At 35.9% G+C, this 12,765-nt stretch overlaps 1 long non-coding RNA gene across 7 annotated transcripts in view; it reads left to right on the top strand.

Moving 5' to 3' along the window:
* LOC106781877 (uncharacterized) overlaps positions 1 to 12,765 on the top strand; it is a 179,153-nt gene that overhangs the window by 87,115 nt on the left and 79,273 nt on the right. For 3 of the 7 annotated variants that reach the window (XR_002801051.2, XR_011427830.1, XR_002801056.2), the window contains 3 exons: positions 2,654 to 2,783; positions 5,676 to 5,738; positions 7,074 to 7,195. This is a non-coding gene — a long non-coding RNA (uncharacterized lncRNA). The remainder of the gene's footprint in view (positions 1 to 2,653; positions 2,784 to 5,675; positions 5,739 to 7,073; positions 7,196 to 12,765) is intronic. The other 4 variants (XR_011427828.1, XR_002801050.2, XR_001378647.3 and 1 more) reach the window with 2 other exon arrangements.

Raw genomic sequence — 12,765 nt, 5'->3', positions numbered from 1 at the left:
GGGGCTCTTCTCATTCTTCACACTTGTTCTCGAGCCAACTAGCTCACTAGCTTCCTGTCAGACGAGCTTTTCAGTTGCTGTGGTCAGGTGAGGATCAAAGTTCTAGCATTTTCCAGGTTTTTGATATTCTTACGAGAGACATAAAGGCCTTCAATGCATTATCAAGACTGTGTCTAACCAGGGGACAGTGGGGCAGAGAGCTCGCGGAGATCAAACATTCCCTCCCCTCACTCCTGGCCTGATCGTTCAGAAGACAGAATATGGCAAGCGAGTTGTCACTTGAAATTAAATGTCTATGTAGAGTAGACTATCAGTTATTTAAAATTCTAGAAACAGGCATTGTTGACCTATATTGCACAATGAAAGCATACGCTTATAGTTAGAACTCTGAGGTACTCTAGGATCTAGAAGTCTTCTATGAATCTTAAAAAATGAAGGTGACAGAAGACTTTACAATTGAACTATTTTATTTCTTTACCTACTTATTTACTCAATTATTTAATAACTGCTTCCTCCCATTTAGTATAAGTGGTAAATAACCAGGAAATTTCTATTAACCATAGTATTAAATTAGTCAGAACAGGTCTGTCAGTGACTGTGGTGAATAAAACAGTTGACCATGAAACATTTTGAAAGTAACTAAATTCCTATCTTTTAAATGAGAAGCATTTGGGGGTAAAGGGATGTGCTCATTATGTTGATTGTATTGATGGTTTTCATGGGTATACTCATATGTCCAAACTTATCAAATTGTATGCTTTAAATAAATACAGTTTATTGCGTGTCAAGTGTGTCTCAAACTGTTAAAAAAGTGAAATAATAGTTTAAAAATCTTCATAAAAATTTTGAAACATTACATCCATATGGCTTTTATTCATGAGACTTGATGAAGGCCTGACACACAAGGAGTAAAATTTTTTCTTTTAAAAATATCACTGAGATGTTAGCCAGCGTATCTAATAGCTAAGAGTGTGAGAGAAAAAAAGACATAATTAACTCACAGAAAAAAGAAAAGGCGAGGAAAATATGGTTCTAATTCCAGAGATTCCTGGAAAGTAGCTCCAGAGAAACCTGGCCAGGAGTTGAGAAAAGCTTCAGGGCAGCTCTGCCAGGAAAAAGTTACAAATGACTGAAGGAGTATGGCATTTGTGATGAGAAAAGAAATTAATCTGTCTCTTAGCTTATACTTCAAGTTTTTCCAATTAGAAATGTCTACTCTAAAAAGCAAAAGAAGTGATTAAGGAGTAAAATTTTGTCTTTAACTCTTTTGTACAAGTAATATGCTCTGAATACTTGGTTAAAATGTTTGAATTTTGGAAATGACCATTTTTAAAGCAAAAGTAGAATCTTATTAAACTTGAAATAGACTCAATGTTTTCTTAAAATTTGCTTTAAGAAAATTGAGTTCCAGGTTATAATCAGTTATAGCTGAGGTTGAAGAAATCATTTTGTCTTTCTTATGAACTTCCCAGAATATTGGGAAAAGTACAATAATGGGGCAGGAGAGCTGGTTCTCCTCCTTATGTGGAGAAATAAAACCATCTCTGGGTCTGTAGCTAACTCATGTAACTTCTATGGGTCTCAAATTCACCCTCTAATATACCAAGTAGTTTAATTCAACTCTCTTAACTCCACTCCATTTGTATAATTTATGATTCTGTATACTCAAATTAAGGGATATAAGCACTTTCAGACCATTTCTTAAGTTCTTAAAGATAGACCAGAAAAGGAATTATATAGGTGATTTAAATAAAGGAAAGGAATTGATGCTATGCTACCACAAAATTAATTTATGAGCCATATAACTATAATAATAGTATTCTCTTTATCAGTTATTTCCTAAAATTCACCTGTGTTTTTAATGAACACCATCCACAAATTATGGTGAGTGCCATTCCAAGGTAAAATGTGCCTAAATAGTGTGCAAATAAATCATTCTCTTAACCATAGACCCCTACAGTGCTTAAGTGTTGGTTTGGTTCAAATTTGCAGTTGTAAGTACTTCTTCCCATCAATTTCACTCTAAGAAGGACATATACATTCACATGGGACTTGCTTGGGTTGGTAAAGCTCCAATAGAATACTAGAAGTAAAGGAATTGCAAAGAAATATGACAACATAGGTTGTTGTAAATTTTAGGAAAGAATATTTGGAAAATCATACAGATCTACCAGCATAATTCGAGAGATGGACATGACTTCTTGCATTATAGCAGTTTCTCCTGTGAAATTGCAAATCACACAATTACCATTAAAACTCAAAGAACCTATCAACCAACAAAGCTATCAGAGAAACAAGCCAAAAAAAGAAAAAAAAAGAAATATGAGAAGGGGTGCAAATATCGTTCACTAATTCTATTTGTGAGAAATTGGCTCTATAAAGTGATATGTGTGGGCAGGCAAATGGAGGAGAGCAAAGGGAAGAGAGTAAACCTAGTGTAGTTCATAGGGATTTTGTCATCTTGGATGGAGGAAGTGAATGTATTCCCCCTGGGTTTATACGTAATATGGGAAAAATGGCTCTGTGGAGATAACCTAGTCTTGGTCTAAGACATAAGATAGTCACCCAGCTTGGCATCTGTAGCCCAGAAAATGACTTGGGTAAGTGGCACATGCCAAGAAGACACATTCACCATGGAGGGTTTGTTTTCCAGATATTTGCACCAGGTTGAGTTGCTGGTTGGTCTATGCTGGAGGTACCTCTGGGAGCACCAAGACACTACTAACCAATCACATTGAGAGCAACTGGAACCTCTCTCCAGGCATGAGAAAACAGTAAGAAAGGTAGAAATGGTGGAGATAGTAAATAATAATAGATAATGCTGCAATGAACATAGGGGTGCAGATATCTCTTCAAGATAGTGATTTCATTTCCCTCGTATGTATACCCAGAAGTGGATTTACTGAATTATGTGGAAGTTGTATTTTTAATATTTTGAGGAACTTCCATACTGTTTTCCACAGTGGCTGCACCAATTTACATTCCCACCAACAGTGTATCAGTGTTCCCTTTTCTCCACATCCTCTAAAAAAACAAAACTCAAGGAAACAACATAGATTGGTGGTTGTCCAGGGAGAGGAGAGGATGAGTGAAGGTGGTCAAACGGAAACTTTTAGTCACAAGATGAAAAAATTCTGGAGATGTAATGTACGGCATAGTGACTATTGTCAACAACACTGCATTGTATATTTGAAAGTTTCTAGGGCAGTAAATCTCAAAAGCCCTTAACACACACACACACACACACACACACACAATTGTAACTATGTGAGGTGGTGGATGTGTCAACCACCCTATTGTGATAATCACTTTGCAGTACATACATACATCAAAACGTCATGCTTTACACCTCAAGCCTACGTAATGTAATTTGTCAACTATATCTCAATAAAGCTGGGGAAGAAAAATAAAGAGAAATATGTGTACTTTAGTAAAATATACACTGTTATATAATGATATTATGTATGTCATATGAAGATGACGTCAAAATCTATTTTTGAAATTTGTCAACCAAAAAAGTTTAAGGACAGTTTTTTTTTTAAACCTGGTATAAAAGGAAGTAAAACACTTTAACATATTCTTGCTAGGAAAATATTTATCAATGAAGTCAATATCCAATTATTTTTCTGTGTTTCATAATGCTGTTTATGGTTTGTGTTGCCTTGGCTAATTCTCAAAATGTCAGCTACTGTTTGACTATTTCAATCTATTGTACATTTTATATTTTCAACTGACTCTTGGTTTTGGATGAATTCCAGGAGAGCTAAGGCATTACTAGTTGATTGACCTAAGTCTGATTTAGCAATGCCTTTTTGCTTTAATCTTAGTAATTTCCAAGGCAAACTCCAATGTCTTTGTGGATGACTCTATACAAGGCAATTCTTTGACTTCAGTTCTAATGATCTTTACCTCTACATTAATTCAGTATCTGACACATATAGCCACATCTTGAAATATATCCAAACTTCACACTATACCGCATGTGAAATATTAAACTTCAATTCATCACTGTATCTTTAACTATAACAACCTATCTTTTCAACTGTGTAACACTGATACACCTATTCTTTGTAGGAAGTCTCCAGGCCCTGGACTACTCCATTTCCTTTTAATCTGTCTGCTGCTTTCTAGATACACTTTCTTTCTTTTCTAACCTAGATTCCAAAGTCTGTGTTCAATGACACAGTCCCTATTACTCTGCCTCTTGCTCCTTGCCCTTCTGTTGAAATCCTGTGTAAAATCATAACTTTGGATTGATTCAACAGTTTTACTTCTTTGCTTTTTCACAAGTGGACTATTGGGAAAAAATGCAACACAAAGCTTCTCCCATCTTTAAAATATCTTCTTTTGACTTCACACCCCCTTTTAGTTATATCCAAATTCTGAACATCTTGTGAAAATCAAGCTGCTTTGTCGGGGAATAAACATTTGCTGCTACCACTTCAGAAAAAATTCAGTCCTTGTGTTTTCCAAGATGAACAATGACCTATAAAATGGACACTTTTTATCTTCACCTTGTCATTGTTGACCATTTTCTCCTTTAAGAAAGAAATACTTCCTTAGCTTCTGTGACTTAATTTTCTCCTTGATTCCATCCTACTTCTCTAGACTTTACCTCCTAGTTTCCTTTGTGGGATCCTGTTTTTCTGCCCGTTCCTTAAATTTCACATTCTCCAAGTCTGCTTCATTGGCTCTGTATTCTTTTTACTAGTCACAATCTAAGGTTACTTAAACCACATCCATGGTTTCAATTACCACTTATATGTTATATTTTTAGCCCTAAATTCTGCCCTGAACTCAAGACAGCTGGTTCTTGGTAATCTCACTTATACATGTCTTACAGGAATTTTGAGCTCTACGTGTTCTAAAAATAACTTAGTAACTTTCACCCAAAATCTTTCTCAACTGTATTCTCTCTCTAAATGAGTGGCATGAAAATTCCCACATTCATGCAAGCTAGAAATGTAGGAGTCATCCCTGACTCCTGCCTCTCACTCAGTTTCCACATCCAACCATTCCTAGGGTCCTGCTGATACAATGACTTTACTTCCATCATGTGTATTTCTGCTGATAGTCATCTATTGCAATGCTAGTAAATGATAATTTTTGGAGGCATCATTCTTTCTTTTCAGAAGCATTTGTAAATAAATAGGTCCTCAAAAAGACCATGTGGTGACTAGGAGTTGAAAAGACATAGCAGATGACTCTGCTCCTTCCCTCTGTATGTTGCTGCTAAGGTATCAGCAGCCTCGACAGTATCCTTCCCCCAAATGGAGTACCTAATGAGACATTATCATAACACTTTACAAAAGAGGGATTTATTTCCATGGACAGTGTGTGTGACTAAGATGTCATTGAGTGGGACTTGAAGTCAAGAAGAGACCTTAGGAAAGTCACTAAACATCCTTTTTCCTCACTTCTAATAGAAGAACATATTTATTTCATAGAGTTATGTGGAGATAAGCAAGATAATAAAGATGGAGAGGCATACGTGCTAAATGTTCATTTTTTTCATCCCCTTTATTTTTGTTTTTAATACTTCCCTGAGTATTTTCTATGTGTCAATCTTGGACTGACCACTCTGAGTCCTGTTTGGAGGGAGAGAGCTTCTAAAGCATTGACTGCGTACACGCATGGAGGTACCATGTTAATGCTGTATACATTCTCATTGCAAGGCACCACCCATGGCTAGAAACGTGAACATATTAGAAGATCCCATACAAGCAACCTCAAAAAAAGTAAGTTGAAAGATTTTTTTCTTTCTTAGTTGAAAGAAAAAAAAACCTTAGTGAATTGAAATCAACATATATTTCATTAAATGGCAGAAGCCTAGCTTTTCTTGGAATTGTAACAGGGAACACTGGCGAGAAGATTAGTAATGACAACTACACAGGAAAGAATGACATTAATAAAGAAATAATTAAAAGGATTTGTTGCTTGTCATCCATAAAAAAGCATTACTTCCAGTATAGTTAAAGATGCAATCAATCAACACTAGCCAGGGCATTCTCCTGAAGAGACTGGGCAGCTTTCGTGAGCTACGTGCTAACTGATCTAGGGAAAACAGAACCATTGACTGAGCTTTGAAACCCAATTCACAGCATATTTGTATATCACCAGCAATGGTTACATTTGCATTCTCAGAGGGCCATGTTCATAGGTGATCTGTACAGACGGTCTTTGTATACATTGTAGAGCCTCTAAGTGAAATTTCTTCTGTCTTACTGTAAAAGCTTGAGAATTAAAGAAAAAAGTCCTGACTTACTCCTATGTGAATGGACACATAAGATAAACCTTTAAAAGAGCATTAGAATAAGGATTATTTGCATAATTCAAGAAAATTAATTTAATTTTTAAAGCAACAGTGATGCCAAGTTCATGAGCATGTTGTAATGTAACTTAAGATAAAAATTTTTCATGAAAAGCATGGTTCTCCAAATATCAGAATTTTCAGGGAGGAATTAAAGATCATCTAAGTTTAAGTAAAGCATAGTTTAACATCAAAACCATAAAGATCTGTTTAATATTTACAAGTTTGGCAATTTGACTGAATCGGGAAATCATGAGTAAAATCAGTTAATTTATTAAAGATTAAAAGAACTACAACAATTTATTTGTTGGATTGCATAATTATTTGATATGTCATCTTTTGTATCATTCTTCTTGTAAATGTGGTGATTTATAAGTGGTAAATATGCCTTCAGAGAAAAGGAAATGCTCTAGAGAGAAAAAAAGCAAATAAATCCATTTTAGTTATTTTTTAGTACAAGAGGAAGAGTAAATCATGCTGTAAGTTTCCAAAACTATAATTTTGGAAAATGTTTGCTTAGACAATTCAAATGTTAAGATTCCAGAAGTTCAAACACTTCTGGTAATGTTTTAATTATAGTGGTGTAATTAGCCCCCTTTGGACTAAAGCTGTTCCTTTTGATTATGCAACGAAGGTAATAAGTTTATGGCAGCTTCATCACTTTCCTTTAAACTTTTAATTATCAATAATTAATCAAAGAAGAATAAGTTCCCACTGCTCATTCAGCGTTTTTAGGACGATACTTTTATTTGACTCCCTGCAGGTCCCAGGAGGGCCATGCTGGGCTTCAGTGTCCGCCTTGACTAGCTGATGCTTCACGGAACTTTACCACTCTCCAAGCCACATCTAAGAAGAGCCTTCTACACACCAAGCTTACTGAACTAGGTAAGACTCTCACAGGGCCGTAGGGCCCTCCCTTCAGACCATAAGTTAAACCAGCACCTGGATATCTTTTGCACCCTAGTCTTTGTGCTCTGTAGTATTGCCTATACTGTGATAGTATCTGGGTATGACTACTTGTTTTCAGAATGGTTGTTTCTTTTTTTGTCTTAGTCTTGATATTTTACATTTCAAAATTACTATACAGCTACTTCTAAATATGCTTTTTTGTATTTAATTAATAAGTAGGCTGAGCTGTCTAATAATAGACAACGTTATTGTTTCACCAAGGATTAGAAAAGCAAATATGCTGTCGTTCTAACAAGCTATCTTGAAATCAGCCTCTGACTCATTACTTGACTTGGTTCTTTTTTGGGGTATGAGAGAGAGTTACTTGGAATTCCTCTTCCTCAGCTTCAAATCCCAGATCAATAATCTGATAGTTATTAAATTCATAGGTTGTTAGAAAAGCCTTGCACAAATTGCATGTGTTTGCTTCCTGTATCCCTTCCCAAATAACAGTTCTTAGAGGTTTTTTATACTCTGTATTTACTTAAATATGAATCCATATTCATATTTACAAAGTTGGATGCCAAGATCTTAAAATAATTGCAACTGGAAAAATGCCATTTGAGAGATGGTAAATAGATTCTAAGTTTCAGAGCAGAAGAGGGAATTTAGGCTGAGAATTAAACCTCCTTTGGTATGGGTGGGACCAGTTTTAACCAACTAGATATAAAGCAAATATCTAATTCATAATACTCAGGATACCCAGAAGTAGAGAAGTAATTAAATACAGATGCCCCAGACTGAAATGTTGAATTGGATACTTGTTAAGCATATGCCCTAGAAGAACCCAATATATTTTCTCCTAAATAAGGCTTTTGGCTAGACTCTCCCTGAAAACGAATGACTGTCATTGACAGATGGGTTTTCTTTCTCCCCTTTCTCTTTCTTTCCTCCATATATTTGTTCACTGATGGCTGGAAGACTGGAAGGATATGCAAACATAATCTCCGCCTTCTAATATAGAAAAGATTGTTAAGAGGAACTGGTTGTGACACTTTCCAAACTTTGGAGAATGTTCCCCTGACTGTTGTGATAGTTTTTTATAAATTCCTCCACCCTTGACTACCATTTGGGCAGGCAGGGGGCAGGTGTTGGACTAAGGTTTTAGACTGAGGCAGGTAGGGGGATGCTACTTACCTTTTTATGGCTGGGAACATGTGCATGTGGATTCTCAATTGGAAGGACAAGGTCTTAACTTCAGTTGAGAAGAGCTAGGCAACTCCTATAATGTTGGCAGGTAAAATACTGAGAACGATTTGAGGGGCTAATAAAAACCAAGCAACTGCTTGTGAAGGGACTAATGGGGAGTTATGTTTTCTTTTCCTGCATTACAATTGTCTTCCATTTAGGTATGGCTTCCACTTGGTCTTAGCTATGCTTTGGGAATCTGAGGGCAGGCTATGTACATACTCAAACAGAGGCAACCCAGAAAGTGTAATGGTGTCGCATGCATGCATTCCTGGGTGAGTCCTCAGTGGTAGGGGAAACTGTGGAACAAAGGATGGTGTTAAACTGCTGTTACTTAGGTAAAAAGGAAGAGTGACTCTTGAAGGCTAGAGAAAATGGGACCATCTGGAGGACTAAGATTTGAAGAATGTGTAACCATTATTGTTATCACCATCGTCTTCACTAATAATAATGCCTGAAATTTGTACTTTTTTGAAACTGCTTCACCCTCATATCATCTTACTTGCTTTTTATCTGAGGTGTTGAGTATACAGTACCATTAGGAAATATCTGTTTCACAAGAAACTAGCCTAATGATAAAATAAGACACACTAATTTAATCACTTGGGGAAATTTCAGTGTCCCAAATCTGTATATAATAATAATAGTGTACATTTAGTGAGTTTTCACTATGGGCAATTACATTTTTTTACACTTAGTTTTTCTTTATATTAGTTTTCTCATACATTTATTCATATGTACAAAATGCACAAATATACATACATAAAATACACATGTAGCTATGAAAATACACACATGCAGAATACACTGCATTTACTTTTTCATTTAATCCTCCCTATGACAGTATGAGATAGGAACTCTAATAACTTTCACTGCACAGATATGGTAAGAAAGGTAAAGAGATTAAATACCTTCAAGATGTGGAAGGTGGTGTGAATCTAGACCTTTGAATTGCAGGGACTTCTTTCTTAGTCTCTGCCCCAGAGGACATCAGTATTCATGATCTTAAGGCAGTTTCCTAAAGAGTTCCTATGTATTAAGAGTTGGTTGAAAAATATGGAGATAATCTCTGATTTAAGTTGTGTTGCAAAGGAAAACACTTCTCACTTTTTTATATTCATTATATTTGTAATGACTAAACATTTATAATATTTGTAAGTGGGGATACATTTAAATGCAATGTCATATACTCTGAAAGTGTAGTATATTTTTGTTACTTGGTTTAAAATTCATCACAGAAGTCATTTTTCTCCCAAGAAATGTCTGAGTCTATTAGCTTAAAAGATCATATTGGTGATCTGACAGTATGCATATTTTTAAAAAAAGTTCAACTGTACTTAACATGCATTAGTGACAAATAGCTGTATATTTGTGGTCTCTATAAAGAGCTAAGCTTATTTGTCATTTTCTTCCTAACCAGTTAACCACTCCTTCTTTGCAAACATCAGTAACCTGACTTGAAACAGAAAAAAAGGCTATTTTATAAATTAATGTTTCCAATATGTAAGCACTGTCCTATAAGTGAAAATAGAATTTACCTTTATTGGGCACAGACCTTTCATTTCGAGTGAGATATTTGACTGAAGAGGAGGAAACATATTACAATTTATGGTACTGCTCTGCCTTGATTACATAATGATTACATGACCCGAGTCATGATTGACAAGTTCCTAAATATTAACAGACATCATTTTAGTCTTCAGCTGTTAACAGCAAACACTGTTATAAGCTTTGTGTAGCTGTAGGGCTGACTTGGAAAGGATCTGTAAATGCACCAGGAGTTTATGCAGGTTTGGTAATTAGAGGAGCATGTATGGAAAAACTGCAGAAAGGGTGAAAAAGGGCAGGAGAAAGAGAAGCTGAGTATGAAGCATTACGTGAGCATACATTAAAATTAAATACAATGGAGCTTTCCTAATTTAAATTTATTCAGGAAGTCAGAAATAACTGCTAGTTATGTGACATAATTGACCATGAAAATGTAGGTACTGAAAGCTGCTTATCCATTAAGAATGCAATAAATGATGTCTGCGACCCAGGTGCATGGGTGCAGGAGAAGCCCAGAAATAAATGGAAAAAATGAGTCAACAGTACTTATGGAACTGCCTGCTACTCTAAGGAAAGAGAACCCATGGTTGTAGAAGTATTTTGTTAAGCAGTGAGTGTACATCTCCTATGAAAGAGTAGCTAAATCTTCCATATGTCAATACTCAGTAGCCATCAAATGAGTAAAACTAGAACTAAATAGGTTTAATGTGACAATCACAAGGAACCTTTGGAAGCAGACTCTTGAGAAGTAGACCTTTTACAGGAGAAAGGAGAAGGAGCTTGAGGAGTGACGTTCTAGGTTCTTATAAAGGTGAAAGTAGTCTCTGTCAATGTGTAGTTGGAAGAACATCTATATTAGAATCAACAGCAGCCACAGTGTCTGTTAAAAATGCTGACTCCCTAAGACATTCCATGCACATGGATTGGAAGAATAAACATAGTTAAAATGTCCACACCATCTAAGGCAATCTACAGATTCAATGCAATCCCAATCAGAATCCCAATGAAATTCTTTGCAGAAATAGAACAAAGAATCCTAAAATTTATACGGGTCAAGAAAAGACCCTGAATTGCTAAAGCAATCCTGAGAAAAAAGAACAAAGCTGGAAGCATCACAATCCCTGACTTAAAAACATGCTACAAAGCTACAGTAATCAAAACAGCATGGTACTGGTACAAAAACAGGTACACAGATCAATGGAACAGAATTGAAAGCCCAGAAATAAAACCACATATCTATGGACAGCTAATCTTTGACAAAGGAGCTGAGAACATACAATGGAGAAAAGAAAGTCTTTTCAACACATGGTGGTGAGAAAACTGGACAGCCACATGTAAAAGAATCAAAATAGACCATTCTTTTATACCATTCACAAAAATAAACTCAAAATGGATCAAAGACCTAAAGATAAGACCTGAAACCATAAGGCTTCTACAAGAATATATAGGCAGTTCACTCTTGACATCAGTTTTAAAAGGATCTTTTTGGACACCATGTCTTCTCAGACAAGGGAAACAATAGAAAGAATAAACAAATGGGACTTCATCAGGCTAAAAAGCTTCTTCAAGGAAAGGGAAAACAGGGTTGAAACAAAAAAACAACCCAGCGATTGGGAAAAAATATTTGCAATCATATATCCAACAAGGGGCTAATCTCCATAATAAATAAAGAAGTCACACAACTCAACAACAAAAAATCAAACGATCTTACCAAAAAATGGGCAGGGGACATGAACAGACATTTCTCCAAAAAAGATATACAGATGGCCAATAAGCACATGAAAAGATGCTCATCATCACTGATCATTAGGGAAATGCAAATCAAAACTACACTAAGATACCACCTTACACCCGTTAGAATGGCTAAAATAACCAAAACAAAAAGTAACAAATCTTGGAGAGGTTGTGGAGCAAAAGGAACCCTCATACACTGCTGGTGGGAATGCAAACTGGTACAGCCACTATGGAAAAACAGTATGGAGATTTCTCAAGAAATTAAAAATAGAAATACCATATGACCCAGACATCCAACTACTGGGTATCTATCCAAAGAACTTGTAATCAGCAGTTCCAAAAGAACCATGCAACCCTATATTCATTGTAGCATATTTACAATAGCCAAGATGTGGAAGCAACCTAAGTGCCCATCAACTGATGACTGGATGAAGAAGATATGGTATATATATATACAATGGAATACTACTCAGCCATATGAAAGGATAAAATCATCCCATTCACAATAACGTGGATGGACCTGGAGGGTATTACGTTAAGTGAAATAAGCCAGATAGAGAAAGACAATCTCTGTATGACTCCATTCGTATGTGGAAATTAAACACGTAGACTAAGAGAACAGATTAGTGGTTACCAGGGGAAATGTGGGGTGGGGGGTGGGCCCAAAGGGTGAAGTGGCACACCTACAACACGACTGACAAACAATAATGTAAAACTGAAATTTCACAAGGTTGTAAACTATCATAATCTCAATAAAAAGTTAAAAAAAAAATGCTGACTCCCTGTACCCAACCTAGACTGGCTGAAACAGAATTTCCAGGGGATGGGCCCAGGAATCTGCATGCATTAACAAATCCTTCCAAGTGATTCTTACACCCATCAAGTGAGAATCAGCTTATTACAGAGTTTTTGAATGGAGAAATCTTTAGAGAATAGAATTTTGAGTGTGGTAGTAAATCTTTTGTAAGAGACAAACAAGTGGAAGATTCAGAGAAGAAAGCATGTAGGACATTTTAAAGCCCTAGGAAATTTTAAAG

The sequence above is a fragment of the Equus caballus genome, chromosome 17 (genome assembly GCF_041296265.1).
Source record: "Equus caballus isolate H_3958 breed thoroughbred chromosome 17, TB-T2T, whole genome shotgun sequence".
Classification (NCBI taxonomy): Eukaryota; Metazoa; Chordata; class Mammalia; order Perissodactyla; family Equidae; genus Equus; species Equus caballus.
The sequence above is the reverse complement of the archived record's forward strand: the minus strand, read 5'-3'. Positions and strand labels throughout refer to the sequence as shown.